General features: G+C 40.2%; 1 non-coding gene across 1 annotated transcript; it reads right to left on the reverse strand.

The window, feature by feature from the left end:
* Positions 1-1,275: 1,275 nt before the first annotated feature.
* Positions 1,276-1,382, reverse strand: LOC136401897 (U6 spliceosomal RNA). The gene has a single exon (XR_010750822.1). It is a non-coding gene; the product is annotated as a U6 spliceosomal RNA (small nuclear RNA).
* Positions 1,383-17,238: the final 15,856 nt, after the last annotated feature.

A 17,238-nucleotide genomic window follows, 5' to 3' on the forward strand; every position in this document is an offset into this window, starting at 1 on the left:
GCCAGTTTTAGGTTAACATCCATCAGGATGTCAATCATAGGGGCTAAAAGAGACTGCAACCACTTTCATTATTCTAGCCTTCTACCATTTAGTTTTAGGCAGAACATTTAAGAATCATTTCAGATAATACTTTTAAAGGTGCTAAAAAATTGTAGATGATCAGAAATGTAGTGAGGCTGGTATGAAGTGGTGGAAAACAGTGGTATGGAAATTACTTGTATGATTTTGGTTGGGTGACTTAACTTCACTGAGAACCCCCAGCTCCTCATTAATAAAGCAGCTGGTTTTGGTTGAAGGATGATTCTAGCTTCATAAAATGAATTGGGAAGTCTTCCTTTCTCTTCTGTTTTCTGGAAGACAGTGTATAAAATTGGCGTTAATTGTTTATTAAGCATTTGGCATAATTCTCCAGTGAAACCCTCCGGACCTGGACTTTCTTTTCTGTTTTTGTTGTTTCCTTCCTTCTGCTTGACTTGGGTTTGTTTTGTTGTATTTTTACCTAGTTTCTAAGGTGAGGTTTATCTTCTTAATTTGAGGCTTTTCCTCTTTTCTTTTTCTCCTCTTTTCTAATATATGCATTTAATACTATAAAATTCTCAGCACTATTTTAGTTTTGTCCCACAAATTTTGTTATACTGTATTTTCATTTTTGCTGAGTTAAACCTATTTTTTAATTTTTCTTGAAACTTCCTCTGTGACCTTTGGATTACTTAGAAGTGTCTTGTTTAATTTTCAAGTGCATGAAAATTTTCATGTTATGTTTGTTATTGACTTCTGGTTTAATTCCATTTTGGTCTCAGAACACACTCTGTGTTATTTTAATTCTTTTAATTTTGTTGAGGTTTCTTTTATGACTCAGAATATAGCCTATCTTGGTTTTTATAGTTGTGTTGTTTGGTGCATTTACATTTAAAATTGCTATGTTTTTGTTGGTTGATTGATCTTTTGATCATTGTATAATGTCCATCTCTGTCTCTGGTAAATTTTTTTTGCTCTAATGTTGACTTTACTTACATTAATATAGTTATGCCTGCTTTCTTTTGATTAGTGTTTGCACAGTGTAGCTTCTCTTATCCTTTTACTTTCAACTATACATTTAATATAATCATTGGTATGTTAAAGTTAAAGTTTGCCATTTTATCTTTTACTTTTAGTTCATCCTCTCTTTTATTGTTTTTGAAGTTCTCTGTTTCTTTTTCCTGTCTTTCTATGGGTTACTTGAACATCTTGTAGAATTCCATTTGGACTTTCGTAGTGTTTTGTTTTTTTTTTTTTTAAAATATGGAATGCTTCACGAATTTGCATGTCATCCTTGCACAGGGGCCATACTAATCTTCTCTGTATTGTTCCAATTTTAGTATATGTGCTGCCGAAGCGAGCACTCATAGTGTTTTTGTGTGTTTCTCTCTGTAGAATGTTTTTAGTAGTTGCTTTAGGTATTATACCACACACACACACACACACACACACACACATACACACACACCCCTTATCACAGTCTGTTGATATCATTTTACCAGTTTTGCAAGATGTGTAAAACTTTTATTCCTCTTTTAAAAAAAATTTTATTTAGAAAATTAAATTTAAAGGGTGACATTGATCAATAAGAGTGCATAGGTTTCAGGTGAACATCTCTATAGCATTTGAACTGTGATTATGTTGTGTACCCATCACCCCCAAATTTTTATCCCTCTTGATGTCCCTTTTCTTCTTCAAATTTGTAATACAAATGTCTTAAATATCAGACAGAACCACATCAGACAGTATTATAATTTTGTCTTGAACCATTAAACATAATTTAGAAGACTCAGGAGGAGAAGATAAGTTTATTGTATATATCTGTATTTTGGCTTACTGTCTTCTTTCTAAGGGTGCTTCTTTACCACTCTGTAGAAAGACCACAAAGTCAAAAATACATGAATCATCAAAGACTTTCTTGAAAGCTGACATTCCTTCAGGAACCCTCACAGGATCATGTAATTCATGTTTTTATGTCCTATGTGGGGATTTGGCTCTTCTGTTTATATGAGTTTGGTTAAATACAACCAGGTTAAACATTTAGCCAGTGTCCCAATAGACACCAGAGAAGCAAGTTTGTCAAATGTAAATTAACATATATAATCCAAACATACTTCTACTAACTGGTTTAATATGTGCTCTGCTGACAAAATGTCTCCCAGGTAATAAATGTTGAATGCTGGGGAAAAGAATGCAGACTTCAACCTCAGCCAAAATTCAGCTCCTGAAGTCAGGCTTTGGGCAAAGAGACAAAGTGGGTTTTTTGCTTTTTGTTTTGTTTTTTGCTATTTTTAAAAACTCTGAATGATGATTTAACTAGATAAAGAAACATAAAAATGATGTAATCTCTTTTTAGTTGATTTCTCATTAAAGAGTTTTATTAAAAATAAAAATGAATACATTAGTTTATTTTAGGATAACTGTACATATATATATAAACATATAAATGTATTTCAAGAAGGTAAAAAACTCACTATTTTGAGTAATTGGCTTGGTAGTATACATAAACCCACTTATTTTGTATTGAAATATAATTGACATGTAATATTGTATTAGTTTGGTGAATAACCAGTCTGCTCCAAGGTAACTTAGAGCAGAGTATATACCCCATTATATTTAACATAACAGTTCGCGGATACCCGTATTGGCTATATATATCATTGATTTAATTACCATGGCTTTGAATAAAGAGTTTGGACCTCTTATTTCTGAATAGGTGCTTTATTGCCCTTTTCCTTATAGTTCTTCATCACCTTAATGACACATTCACTAATTTCAGAAAGACTAATTCCCCTTCAAAGGCTGATGATTTCAATTAACTGTTTTGATCCAGGGAGGATTTATAAGTCTTTGCCAGTTAGGTTAATTGCTCACTCAAGGATTTTAATTGTTCCCTGGCTAATTTCTTTTTAAGAGGCATCTGAACTGGCCTTTCTTTTGCTCATTAGGTGCTTGGCAGCTTCCCAGAGTAAGCAAGGTTGACATCTGGTGGGTGGTACTCAGTGCACCGGGATTTTGCCATCTCCTTGATACTCCACTGTCCCCTTCACTTCTTTCAGGACAAAGAAATCAGGATGATCCTTGATTTCTAAGGAGGCTAATGCATAACATCAGGAGCTGACAAGAGGCTGAGGGCAGTGAAAGCCTTCAGCTTCTATTTTTCCTGAGTCTGGTTGAACCATTTTTACATAGGCTAAGAAAATACTGTGGTTCATGTGGGGCATGTTCGGTCGAAAGGTTGGGTGGGGAGGGGGTGCTTAGGAGGTGACATTTCGGTCTGCCTGGGACTGCCAGGGCATGGGGCTGCCATTGCTAAAATCAGGGAAGTCCCGGGCAAAAGACAATGAGTTGGTGACCCCAGCAATGCTACTGTAATCCAGATATCTCAGGGTTCCGCAGCCCATTAGTGGAAATATGGCCACATGGCCATCCACAACTGAAAGATGATAGTTTTGCGTCCCCACAGCATAACTGCAGGAACTTAGTTCCCTGGAAGTCCAGATTCTTCTAGGAGTTCCCAGAGAGTACGTTATATGTTTTCAGAAAGAAAGTTTCTCTCTTCCCCCTTTCATTGTTCCCTTCCCTTTCCTTCCTCTAGTGATTCAGAAGTAACCTGCAGCCCATCAGCGGCCTAAAGAAGGGGCTCCATAGGGCCACTGTTGGGGATGTCCATGAGAACACTGGGTCACCTTATGACCTGGTCCTTCTGCCACTTTGCTGAGGACAGTTTTCTCCTGTGGGAGATCCTAAAGCCTTCAGGCTATTCTGAATGCCCACAGAGTTACAAGATCCTTCAGCTCCTGGGCCCCCTTCTCTTTATTCCAACACTGCCCCCCACCTCTGCTCCTTTCCTTTCGTTGCCCTTTTCTCCCACCTCTATGTATTCTCAGACATTCCTGCACCTATAAAATGGAGGCCCCCAAACTCCCAGGCGACAGCAACCCACATCAGAGGGGGCTGGAAGGGCAGTGGTGTGGTCTTGCTCGGCTCTGCTCAGCCAAGCCACTGTCTTACACAACCTCAACGTGGAGGATTCTTCCAACCCCACCAAGAGTTTCCTCTTGGCCTCCAACTGCTTAATTAAAACCAGTTCAGGCTGTCCTAGCCCCCATGGTTGCATGGCATTAGTCCGGGCCTTTATCCATCAAATCTAGAGTTACCAGGAAGCCATCTGGTCAGAGAACAGGAGGTCGAGGACGTTGCCCATCTGCTGCCTCGGTGCTCAGTGTCGATGAGCACTGACGGGTTTCAAAGCACCGAGTTACAGGGCAAGTCACTCCACCTCCCACTTTCCCATTAGCCACTCCCATCCTAACGAGTAGTTTCATATCTTCTGTTGGAAAGATTTTGGCTGCAAGTACCATGACTTCTGATTCAAACTGGCTGAGATGAATTGTCCACAAGTAGGGTAAACTTCAGAGCTGAGAAACTCAGTGGCTCAGAAGTATCAGCAAGAAGCCAGGTTGTGCCTGTATCTGTGTTATGCAATGCATGCATTGTTTCATCTTCAGACTAGTTCTCCTGGTCACAAGGTAGCTGCCGGTAGTAACTGGGGCAACCTGTGCCCTTAATTTCATGCATTCGGAGAAAGGGAGAGAGAATGCGAGAGAAATGAGAGGGGAAAAGGGAGAGAGTGAGGGAGGGATGTTTTTTCCTCAAATATGGACTATAAATGCTTTCATTTAATCTGGTTGAGCCAATTTAGATCCTATGCCCACTCTGTGATTAGAGTCACCAGGAAAATGCTATCCATTGATTTGTTTTGACTAACCAGAATTTATTTTCAGCGTCAGAAACAGATCAGCTTCCTGAGTCACATGGTGTTGGGCAAACAAGTGTGTCAGGTTTTCTCACTTGTAGTTTGCCTGATGAGCACGGGGCAGCCCAATGTGTATATAGTCTACTGAAGGCTGCAGGTGCTTGCCCTCAGGGTGGCAGATTGCAAACTGCAGATTGCCTGCCGCCATCGGGAGGGGCCACTGATTGCTATTTGCCAAGAAGGGGTTTTTGCCCGGCCTGTTTGCTAGTGAGTCCTGAAAGAGAGAGAGAAGCAGTTTTGCCCTGCCTGCTTGCTCATCTGCTGTTGCAAGACTCTAATAAATGGAACGGCCCACCACCCTCCGGCTCCACAGTTCCCTTACCATCTGCCCGAATCCAATGTGAACCAGCATGGCCACAGCACCCGGCCATACACATGGGCTACGTGAGAGATGGATGAGATTCTTTTCAGAAGGACGAAGAAGGTATGATGAGGAGTTAACTGACAGGGTCCCCTACACAATCTCATTGTATGCCATTTCTCTTTCCCAGTGACGGCCTTGGTAGTTCAGGAACTTTGGTAATAGCTTTACAATTTGGCAGTGTAAAAAGTGCAAAGAATCCTATGCATTTGAGCATGAATCATGGATTTGCTGTCTTCTAATTATCTGACTTCAGCCAGTGAGGTCAATTCCTTGAGCTTCTGTGTCCTTATCTGTAAATAGCTCAATGCTACTGACTGTAGCATGTTGTTGGTAGTAAAGACACACTGTATGCAAAGTATTTATTGTATAGCTGGGCACATAGTTGGTTCTCAATAAATAAATGTTTTTCTGTTCCCCTTTCTCCCTTGACCCCTGGCCAATTATAGACTATAAATCCCCACTAACTCCCCTTTCCCACCCCACTTAGCAGGCTCTTAGACACACTTATTTGCATTTCTTCCTCTTTCTAATCACACTTCAGTGTTGCTTTGGGCCATTCAGGGGCCAGCTGTGAGGATTTAGGCCTGGCAGCCCTTTAGAAGGAGAAAGCTGATGGAGTGACATGCATCTCTTCCTCCTGTGTTGTCAGGTGACTCGCCCTCTCCTCCCTTTGTGGTGGCTACCCTGCACTGCCCAGCACCTTGAATACCTGACCCTGGAACAAGCACAGGTTTGCAGTTTGCATATCCGTGTCCTTCCCCTTTCTGGATGTGGAAACTGCTGCTTGAATATCATTGAGTGTTAGATTCTTTGTTGTGATAATAAAACCTCTGTTGGTTATTTTTTGGTATCACAATAAATAGGATAATGTGTGTGAATATACAGTGAAAATGAAGGTGTGAAACCAGGTTGAATGAGTAGGAAAATCTGTTATTCTCTAGTCTCAGCCCCTCAGGTCTCTAAGTTAGTCCTGAATATCATGATTGAATATAGAGCCATTTTTCCTCAAAAGGGATGTCTGGTTACCTTTCTAGCCTCACTCCCATTTTGCTCCTTTTGTTCTTCTATTTACCTAAGATGCAGGGCTGCGGGATGTGGGCTGGAGGAGCCTCCGTCCGCTGCCCACTCTTGGCTGGGACTCAATGGGCTGTAAGGAACCCTGCGAGGTTGCTGGTCCGTCTCCCCATCCTTGGTTGGACCGCCACTTAGGAATCCCAGACTCACAGAGCTGGTCTTATTTTAGAGGAGCTGCCTTCAGCCTTTGCCTTGTAGACACTTGCTTTCCATGCGGAGCGGGGGAGAACTTGCTGCCTCCTTGGCTCCCTCCCTGCCCTGAGGCCCTGGGACCTGCTGCCCCGTGTCTCCCACACCTGTGTCTCCCCACTCTCCTTCCCCAGAGGACGGAGACTCTTACGTCACCAGGGAAGGGCCCTTGCCAAAGCCTTCCCCCTGCTGCAACCCAGGCAGATTCGGAGATGCCAGCTCCCAGGCCTGCAGGCCGAGTGAGAGCCAGCAACAGTGTTTCCGGGAGCTGACAAGATTTTATCAGGAAGCTAATGAAGCCTGCTGTCTTATATGAACATTTTTTTCTTGCAATAGAGAATGAAAAATAGGGGAGAGTTGTCTTTCCTTGATCAGACGAGGGCATGGAGCTGATAATGACTTGCTTGTAAAAATGGGGAGCTGGGGACCAAGGGCAATTCTGGTTCTTACTTGGCATTAATAGAGTCATGGGGATCATGGATAGAAGTATATTTCAATATAATTGGTTTCTTTCTGATACAATGTGTTTTTTTTTGTATTAAATTCAATGCAGTGACATTGATAAATCAGGGTACATATGTTGAGAGAAAATATCTCTAGATTATTTTGACATTTGATTGTGCTGTATACCCCTCCCCCAAAGTTAAATTGTCTTCTGTCACTTTCTATCTGGTTTTTTTGTGCCCCTCCCCTCCCCTAACCCCTCTCTCCTTCTTCACCCCATCCCCCCTCCTCCAACCCCCCGCCCCTGTTGCCATCACATTCTTGTTCATGTCTCTGAGTCTCATTTTTATGTCCCTTCTATGTATGGATTCATCTTAGTTTTTTTTCTGATTTACTTATTTCACTCCGTATAATGTTGTCAAGGTCCATCCATGTTATTGTAAATGATCCGATGTCATCATTTCTTATGGCTGAGTAGTATTCCATAGTATATATGTACCAAAGCTTTTTAATCCACTCGTCCTCTGACGGACACTTGGGCTGTTTCCAGATCTTCGCTATTGTGAACAATGCTGCCACAAACATGCGGGTGCATTTCTCCTTTTTGAGCCGTTCTATGGTGTCCTTGGGGTATATTCCTAAAAGTGGGATAGCTGGGTCAAAAGGCAGTTCAATTTTCAGTTTTTTGAGGAATCTCCATACTGTTTTCCACAGTGGCTGCACCAGTCTGCATTCCCACCAGCAGTGCAGGAGGGTTCCCTTTTCTCCACATCCTCGCCAGCACTTATTCTGTGTTGTTTTGTTGATAAGCGCCATTCTGACTGGTGTGAGGTGATATCTCATTGTGCTTTTAATTTGCATTTCTCTAATGATTAGTGATGTTGAGCATTTTTTCATATGCCTATTGGCCATCTGTATGTCCTCTTTGGAGAAGTGTCTATTCATCTCTTTTGCCCATTTTTGGATTGGGTTGTTTGTCTTCCTGGTGTTGAGTTTTATAAGTTCTTTATAAATTTTGGTTATTAACCCCTTATCAGACGTATTGTCAAATATGTTCTCCCATTGTGTAGTTTGTCTTTTTATTCTGTTCTTGTTGTCTTTAGCTGTGCAAAAGCTTTTTAGTTTGATATAGTCCCATTTGTTTATCCTGTCTTTTATTTCACTTCCCCGTGGAGCTAAATCAGCAAATATATTGCTCCGAGAGATGTCAGAGAGCTTACTGCTTATGTTTTCTTCTAAGATGCTTATGGTTTCACGGCCTACATTTAAGTCTTTTATCCATTTTGAGTTTATTTTTGTGAGTGGTGTAAGCTGGTGATCTAGTTTCATTTTTTTGCAGGTAGCTGTCCAATTTTCCCAACACCATTTGTTAAAGAGGCTGTCTTTACTCCATTGTATTTCCTTACCTCCTTTGTCAAATATCAGTTGTCCATAGAACTGTGGGTTTATTTCTGGGTTCCCTGTTCTGTTCCATTGATCTATATGCCTGTTCTTATGCCAGTACCAGGCTGTTTTGAGTACAATGGCCTTGTAGTATAACTTGATATCAGGAAGTGTGATACCTCCCACTTTATTCTTCTTTTTTAAGATTGCTGAGGCTATTCGTGTCCTCTTTTGGTTCCATATAAATTTTTGGAATATGTGTTCTATATCTTTGAGTATGTCATTGGTATTTTAATTGGTATTGCATTGAATTTATAGATTGCTTTGGGTAATAAAGACATTTTAATGATGTTTATTCTTCCTAACCATGAGCACGGTATATGCTTCCACTTGTTTGTATCTTCCTTGATTTCTTTTATCAATGTTTTGTAATTTTCTGAGTACAAGTCTTTAGTCTCCTTGGTTAAGTTTACTCCTAGGTACTTTATTTTTTTGGTTGTAATTGTGAAGGGGATTGTTTCCTTAATTTCTCTTTCTGACTGTTCATTGTTGGTGTATAAAAATGCCTCTGATTTCTGAGTATTGATTTTATATCCTGCCACTTTGCTGAATTTATTTATCAGGTCCAGTAGTTTTTTGACTGAGACTTTAGGGTTTTCTATATACAATATCATATCATCTGCAAATAATGATAGTTTTACTTCTTCTTTTTCAACTTGAATGCCTTTTATTTCTTCTTCTTGTCTGATTGCTGTGGCTAGGACTTCCAGGACTATGTTAAATAAGAGTGGTGACAGGGGGCACCCCTGCCTTGTTCCTGATCTTAAGGGTATTGCTTTTAATTTTTTCCCATTGAGTATGATGTTGGCTGTGGGTTTCTCATAGATGCCTTTTATCATGTTGAAGTATGTTCCCTGTATTCCCACTTTGCTGAGAGTTTTGATCATGAATGGGTGCTGGATTTTATCAATGCTTTTTCTGCATCTATTGAAATTATCATATGGTTTTTCTCCTTCTTTTTGTTTATGTGATGAATCACTTTGATTGATTTATGAATATTGTACCAGCCTTGCCTCCCCAGAATAAATCCCACTTGATCATGGTGTATGATTTTTTCCATATATTGTTGGATCCGGTTTGCTAATATTTTGTTGAGGATTTTAGCATCTATATTCATCAGAGATATTGGCCTATAATTTTCTTTCTTTGTGTTGTCTTTGCCTGGTTTTGGAATCAGAATTATGCTCGCCTCATAAAAGGAGCTTGAAAGTCTTCCTTCCTCTTGAATTTTTTGAAATAGTTTGAGAAGGATAGGAGTTAGTTCTTCTTTGAATATTTGGTAGAATTCCATTGTGAAGCCATCGGGCCCTGGACTTTTCTTTGTTGGGAGTTTTTTGATAACTGTTTCAATCTCATTTGTTGTAATTGGTCTGTTTAGGTTTTCTGATTCTTCCAGATTGATTTTTGGAAGATTGTATGTTTCAAGGAATTTTTCCATTTCATCTAGGTTGTCTAGTTTTTTGGCATACAGTTCTTCATAGTATTTTCTTACAATATTTTGTATTTCTGTTGTGTCAGTTGTTATTTCTCCTCTCTCATTTCTAATTTTATTTATTTGAGTCCTCTCTCTCTCTTTCTTGGTGAGTCTACTTAAAGGTTCATCAATCTTGTTTACTTTTTCAAAGAACCAGCTCCTAGTTTCATTGATCCTCTGTATTGTTTCTTTAGCCTCTATGTCATTTATTTCTGCTCTGATCTTTATTATTTCCTTCCTTCTACTACATTTGGGCTTTACTTGCTGTTCTTTTTCTAATTCTTTTAGATGCAGGGTTAAGTTGTTTATTTGAGCTTTTTCTAGCTTCTGAAAGTGTGCCTGTAGTGCTACGAACTTCCCTCTCAGCACTGCTTTCGCTGTGTCCCATAAATTTTGAGTTGTTGTATACTCATTGTCATTCGTTTCTAGGAATTTTTTATTTCTTCTTTGATCTCATTCTTAATCCATTCATTATTTAACACCCTGCTATTTAGTTTCCATGTGTTTGAGAATTTTTGAGCTTTTCTGCTGTGATTCATTTCTAGTTTCATGCCGTTGTGATCGGAGAAAGTGCTTGATATGATTTCAGTCTTCTTAAATTTGTTGAGAGCACTTTTGTGCCCTAACGTGTGGTCTATCCTAGAGAATATACCATGAGCACTTGAAAAGAATGTATATTCTGCTGCTTTAGGGTGAAAGGTTCTGAAGATATCTATTAAATCGAGTTGATCTAGTGTTTCCAAAAAGTCTGCTGTTTCTTTGTTAATTTTCTTTCTTGAGGATCTATCTAGTGATGTTAGTGGGGTATTGAAATCCCCTACTATTATAGTATTGCTGTTGATCTCACCCTTTAAATCCATCAAAGTCTGTTTTATATATTTGGGTGCTCCTATATTAGGTGCATAGATATTTATAATAGTTATATCTTCCTGTTGGATTACTCCCTTTATCATTATGTAGTGGCCTTCTTTATCTCTTACTATATCCTTTGTTTTAAAGTCCAATTTGTCTGATATAAGTATTGCTACCCCAGCTTTTTTTTCATTTCCGTTTGCATGAAATGTTTTTTTCCATCCTTTTACCTTCAATCTATGTGTGTCTTTTGTTCTAAGGTGTGTCTCTTGTAGACAACATATGTATGGGTCCTGTTTTCTTATCCACGGAGCTACCCTATGTCTTTTGATTGGATCATTTAATCCATTTACATTTAAGGTTATTATTGATATGCAGTTGTTTATTGCCATTTTCTTCTTTAAAGGTGTATTCCTTTTTTTGCTATATTCTTTTCCCACTTTGATCTGTTTACAACAGGCCCCTTAACATTTCCTGTAGCATTGGTTTGGTTGTAATGAATTCCTTGAGTTGTTTTTTGTCTGGGAAGCTTTTTATTTCTCCTTCGATTTTAAACGATTACCTTGCTGGATAAAGTAGTCTTGGTTGTAGGTTCTTGTTCTGCATTACTTTGAATATTTCTTGCCATTCCCTTCTGGCCTCAAGTGTTTCTGTTGAGAAGTCGGATGTCATCCTTATGGGGGCTCCTTTGTAGGTGATAACTTTTTTTTCTCTTGCAGCTTTTAATATTTTCTCTTTATCGCTTAGCTTTGGTATTTTAATTATGATGTGTCTTGGTGTAGGTTTCTTTGGGTTTCTCTTTAATGGAGTCCTCTGTGCTTCTTGGACTTGTGAGAGTTTCTCTTGCATTAATTTAGGGAAATTTTCAGCTATAATATGATTGAACAAAGTCTCTATCCCTTGTTCCTTTTCTTCTTCTTCAGGAACCCCTATGATGCGGATGTTATTTCTCTTCATGTTGTCACAGAGCTCTCTAAGAGTTTCCTCTGACTTTTTGAGTCTCTTTTCTCTTTTCTTCTCTGCTTTCATGCCTTCATTCCAGTTGTCCTCTAACTCGCTGATTCGATCCCCTGCTCTATCTATCCTGTTTTTAATTCCTTCCATTATGGTCTTTATTTCTGATATTGTATTTGTCATCTCCGACTGGTTCTTTTTTATACTTGCTATTTCTTTATTTAGGTTTTCAAACTGCCCCTCCATTGTTGTTCTAAGATCCCTAAGCATCCTTACAATCATTATTTTGAACTCCGCATCTGGAAGTTTGATTATTTCCATATCACTCAGCTCATCTCTCATAGGTGTCTCATGTGGTTTCATTTGGGTTGCACTCCTTTGTCTTCTCATCATGGTGTTTTAGTCTGCCTCCAGATTTCAGTTGTGTTATTTCTAGGTCTTCTTGGGTTGGTATCAGCTATTATTTGTAATCCACTTTCAGATTTGGGCAGCTTTGAAGTCTTGATTTGTTTGTTTTCTTAACAGGTGATAGTCTTGTTAACTGATCTCAGCAGGGGGCTTCCTTGAAACTGTATCCAGGAATGCTGTGGGTGTAACCTGAGATGCTGAAGGTCTCTTCCACCAACTAATCTCACTGGGGGCAGGGTTTTTTCTCAGCTTCAGTAGGGGGAGGAGTATCTCAGATCTCCATGGAGACCTGAGTTACTACCCCTCCTCCCCACTTCTTGTTTTCAGCTGTGTCTTGTTGAGCTGATTGGAGCTGGATAGATGTCCAGAGATCTCTGATCCGGAAGCACTTCAGCTCTGTTTTGTGAAAGGTTCAGTCCCTCCCCCAGCTATGGCCGCCTCCAGCACGAATGAGTCAGCTTTTTTATTTTGTTTCTTGTATACCTTAGCCCCTCATAGCCTGTCCCTCTCCCTGTCCTTTCCACTTGGGAGATAAGCTGGTCTTTTCAACCCACCTTGCTCCCTGGTCGCCAGGTAAGTGGCTGTGAGCAGTAGTTTCTGCTCTTTTTCCTCTGTGAAATCCTCTCTGGGCTCTCAGCCTCACCCCCCCCTTCCGTTCCTGTAAGCAGAGGAGATTCAGGCACTCCTTACCAGGATTATTGTGGCTTCCTCTTTGCTCCTTGGTTTTTGAGAGCTGTTCTTGCAGTTCAGTGTTGGTTTTTCATGCTGATTTTTCCTAAATTGATTTGTATTCCAGTTTGGTGTTGAGAGCTGGGCGTCTGTGCGTCCGCCTACTCTGCTGCCATCTTGGAGCTCTGATACAATGTGTTTTAATTGTGCATTTATAGATTTCAGTTATTGACATAGGCATCATACCATGTAAAAGGTTAAGAGCCCCTGTGTGACAAAGAATATGTGTTAGAAATAGAGGATTTTTGTTTTCATGAAAGTAGGATTTGGAATCACACATCTCTTGTACAGGGTAGAGAAGCACTAAAGGTGATGCTTGGCCACCCTGTTCCAAATGAGCAAGGAAAAGGCAATGCTTTTATTAAATAGAGAACAAAGAAAGCAAGCATGCCAAGAAATACTGCATTCAAGAAACATCTATTAAGTAAAAATCAGGCGTTGTAATGGGTGATAAAAAATAAAGGGAGGGGCTATAGCTATATCGCTCCCCTCCTTTTCTCTGCCCAGGTCTTAGACCTCACTACGTATTCTTGCTTTATTTTGATGTGCAGGTTCATTGTTTTGGCAGATGCAGTTGGGGTGGGGGGAGGACTGGAGGAACTCAAGGCTTTGCTGGCTATATGCTATATGCATGTGTTAAATTGGTGAAAGGCAAAGTCACAGAGCCTAGAGTTAGAGGAGACATTAGAGTCCATGAGACTCAGCTCCCACCCTAATGAAGGACTCTCTTACATGACCGGTGTGACAGCTGCTTGTCTGGCCTCTGCCTGCCTTGCCTCAGAGGGAGAGCGTAAGATCTCACCAGGCCCAAAACTGCCCTTCATTGGTTTTAATTTAGCAATAATGGAACAGTAGCAACACCACCACCAACACCACTTATTGAGGGCTTACTGCATGCTGGTAACTGTGTTAAGCACATTAAACGCATGATCTCACTTAATCCTTACAATGACTCTACAGGATCGGTGAATTTTTACCTCCATTTGATAGGAGAATAAACCAAAGCTTAGTGATTTGCTTTCGTAGCTACTGTCACAGGGGTGTGTGTGTGTGTGTGTGTGTGTGTGTAAAATAAATACTCAGTATACTGCTACTCCTCCTAAAAGTAGAGGCCCACACACACTTCAGGAGACCGAACAGGACACTGCGATGCATGTTTCAGACAGGTCAGTCATTTGATGACTTCTAAACTTATTTGTAATTTTCTAGAAATTATAATTTTTCTCCAAGATAACTTATTGGGAAATTGATGTATGTATTTACCCTTGTCCATCACTTTTTTTTTAAAAAAAGTTATCTCATATGTATCTCTCTATTTTTTCATGCTTATAGTATGGTGTACAAGCACACATGCAGAATAGACATAAACATAGTATGTCTCTATTCACACAAGGTTTTCTGATCTTTGTTTATTTTATTAAATGGGGATTTTCTCTGTACTCTAGCTTTTTTTTTGGCACTCAATGGCACCCCACAGAAATTTATTCAAATTCCTTTCTGCTAATTCACTCTTAGCAGTGGCATAAAATTTCATGGCACTGAAGTACCATAATTTACTCAACTATTTCCTTAGCTATAGGCATTCTCTCTCTCTCTCTTTCTCTCTTTTCCTAGGAACAATGCCACAAGAAACAGCCTTGCAGATATATCCTTATGAATGATTTTAGATGGTAACAGATGTCAGATTGTTTGCTTTTAAGAGATGTTCTTATAATGCACATTTCTAACAGTAGTGTTTGAAAGTCTCCCTTTCCATGAATCTTTTGGAAAACATATTAGGGCTAAAATTTGAGCAATGCAATATATCACTTCTTCCTGGACCAGCACTATTCTGTGTAATTCATAATTTCTGCTGGCCATGATGGCTCACAGGTATTGTGTAAGTTCACAATGCAGCTTGTAAAAACACCCACGGATACAGGACAGACCTAGTGAGGAATGTCGGAAAGCATGGAGCTTACTGCAGGAGTGGCCTCTGTGTATTCTTGACAGTTTTATGGAGAGTTTGATGGCATCATACTTCCAAATAATTCCAAGGACGCATCTTGAAGGTGCTGCTTGACTTGACTTGCTTATCAACCCAGCATCAGAACCTGTAGGCAGGATATTTCTAGGAAAGTGGTTTCTTCCTGCTTTTCCATAGGTAGCTAACTTGAGATGCTGCTGGAGGGTGATTAGAATGGTTGATAATAAGAAGGGTCCTCATCCCAGAGACAGGCTTCTTCATCTCTAAAATAATGAGGGCAGTTCCATGAGTGTTTAAGTTTCTTTCTGGCTGTGACACTGTGTAAATCTGAATCTAAGACAGTGAAAAATGTCATCATGGGGATAACATAGAACACAGACTTGGTTGGCTTGGGGAATAATAAATTTCACAATATCTAAAATTAATTTTATCAAGTTAAATTAATTACTTATCATTACTAAATAAAAATAAAACTATTCTTCACCCCTCTAGGCTGAAGGGTAAACACACATGACTGGTGTTGAATTCCTGTTAAAACAAAGGTGCATTGTAATTTTCAGTATGACCACTGGATGGCGCAATCGCTCTAGTATTAGTAAAAACCATCCTCGCATTTTCAGGTCAAGTGAGTCTATAGGAGGCTGCTGAACCTGCTGCTCACTCGGTAAGGAGAAATATACAATGGAATAGCTAGAAGGAACTTCTAGAATCATCTGGTTCAATCTCTTTTATTTTTATTGCCCAAGTGATATGTAAATACATTTTAACTGTAAAGCATTCAAGTTTTATATGTGTTTCTCTCTCCCTCCTCCTCTCTCTTCCTCTCCTATGCTTATTCGTCAGCCCAGAGAAAAGAGAAAACCCCTGGTTAACCATTTGGGATATTTCTTTAAGATCCCTTCTGTGCACATATATGTCTTTTCTTAATAAACATCCATGCAACTCCTCATTTTGTAAATGAAGAAAGATAGTATAGGGTCTGGAGCCAGTATTGTTTTATGGGAAGAGCCTGTGATTTGGAGTCACACAGACTTGGATTTTAATTCTGATCTTGCGACTTACTAGTTGCCAGTCTTGGCCAAGTTATTCAGCTGTCATCTGATGCGTGAGACCCTCATCTTGCAAGCAGTTCAAGTGAAACTACATACGATGAGTATATGCAAATGCTCCTAGCTCAGCGGGCCTAGCCACAAGGGTTAGTCTTCCTTCCTATCACTCTTAGCCAAGTTCGCAGAACTCATTAGTGGAAGAGCACAGTTCTCTCCATCCTGTGCCTCCTAGGAGCCTTTGAAAGATGTATGTGTGTACACGCATGATCAGAGGCAAATTCCAGCTTCATGACCTAATGATTCATAAGTCTGAACGCTGCTGATGCCATTGCCTGCCCTGGACACCGTGTGCCTCAGTTCTGTTCAGGGTCAGGGAAGACCTGTATCTGAGGGCCGAAGGGTGCAAAATGGCAAAGGAATTCAGCTAATCTTAATCAACGGGGGTTCAAATTTAGACTTAGCTCAGGTCTGTAAACTTGTACTGTACAAAACTTCTGTGTTCTCTGTGCTTGAGTTTCTTTAGCTATTAAACCAGAAAGATGAAAATTTGGACCCCATTAGAACTTAGACCGGTGAGGAGACAAGCCAGGAAGCTTGTGATGCCTTCCTTGTTGCCTTGTTTTCCAGAAAGCACAGAGACAAATGGAATGTGAATCAGAACCACACTTGTCCTGGGCAAGTGTCTTCCATCCCGTGGTTTTATTTTGGTTATTGTTTCAGTGGAGTGAACTGTGGCTTTATGAAGGTGGTGGTGAGGAAATGGGCTGGACTCCTTCCTGAGTCAGACACATGGGGCTTCAAGCATTGTACTTTGGGATAGCATAGTTGGGAGGGGACTTCAACCCCTTTTAATGTCCTGTTCTCAGTTTTGCATAACAATCCCTGATATATTATTGGGCCATTTTAAAAAAAATGCTTTCCAATAGGTGTTTGATAGTAGCTATTTAAAATTAAGATTTATCATCTTATTTAATCTTTACAACAGTCTCTGAAACTTGATTGAAAAGAAGCAGACACTCGTGAGCATGAGTTGAATGGTGTTTTAGAAAACCACCAAACCTTAAATACTTTAAAAAACAAAACAAAATAAAATTCAGAGAAACAGCTGATCTGTTTTAGTCAGGAAAAGTCTTTCCTGAGACACGAAGCTGGCTTCAGCAGTCGTGGCCGGCGGCACCTTCGCAGGCTGATGGATTTGGTCTCTCTCCCGCTGACTCGGTGCCATCAGCGCGGGCGGGCCCTGCCTCGGTCTGGTTGTGCGCTGCATGGCGAGTGAGGGCTGTGTTTTCTTTTCCCTGTGCAATCTCAGTCATGGCCACCACGCAGTTTCCTCCGGAGGAGAAAGGGGCTACCTAGCCCACCTCCGAGATCACACCTGAGGAATTGGGGGCCTTGGCTCAGCCGCTTTCCAGGAAAGAGGAGTTGCCTCTCCACTTGGTGCATATCCTGCTGAAA

The sequence above is a fragment of the Saccopteryx leptura genome, chromosome 3, assembly GCF_036850995.1.
Source record: "Saccopteryx leptura isolate mSacLep1 chromosome 3, mSacLep1_pri_phased_curated, whole genome shotgun sequence".
Taxonomy (NCBI): Eukaryota; Metazoa; Chordata; class Mammalia; order Chiroptera; family Emballonuridae; genus Saccopteryx; species Saccopteryx leptura.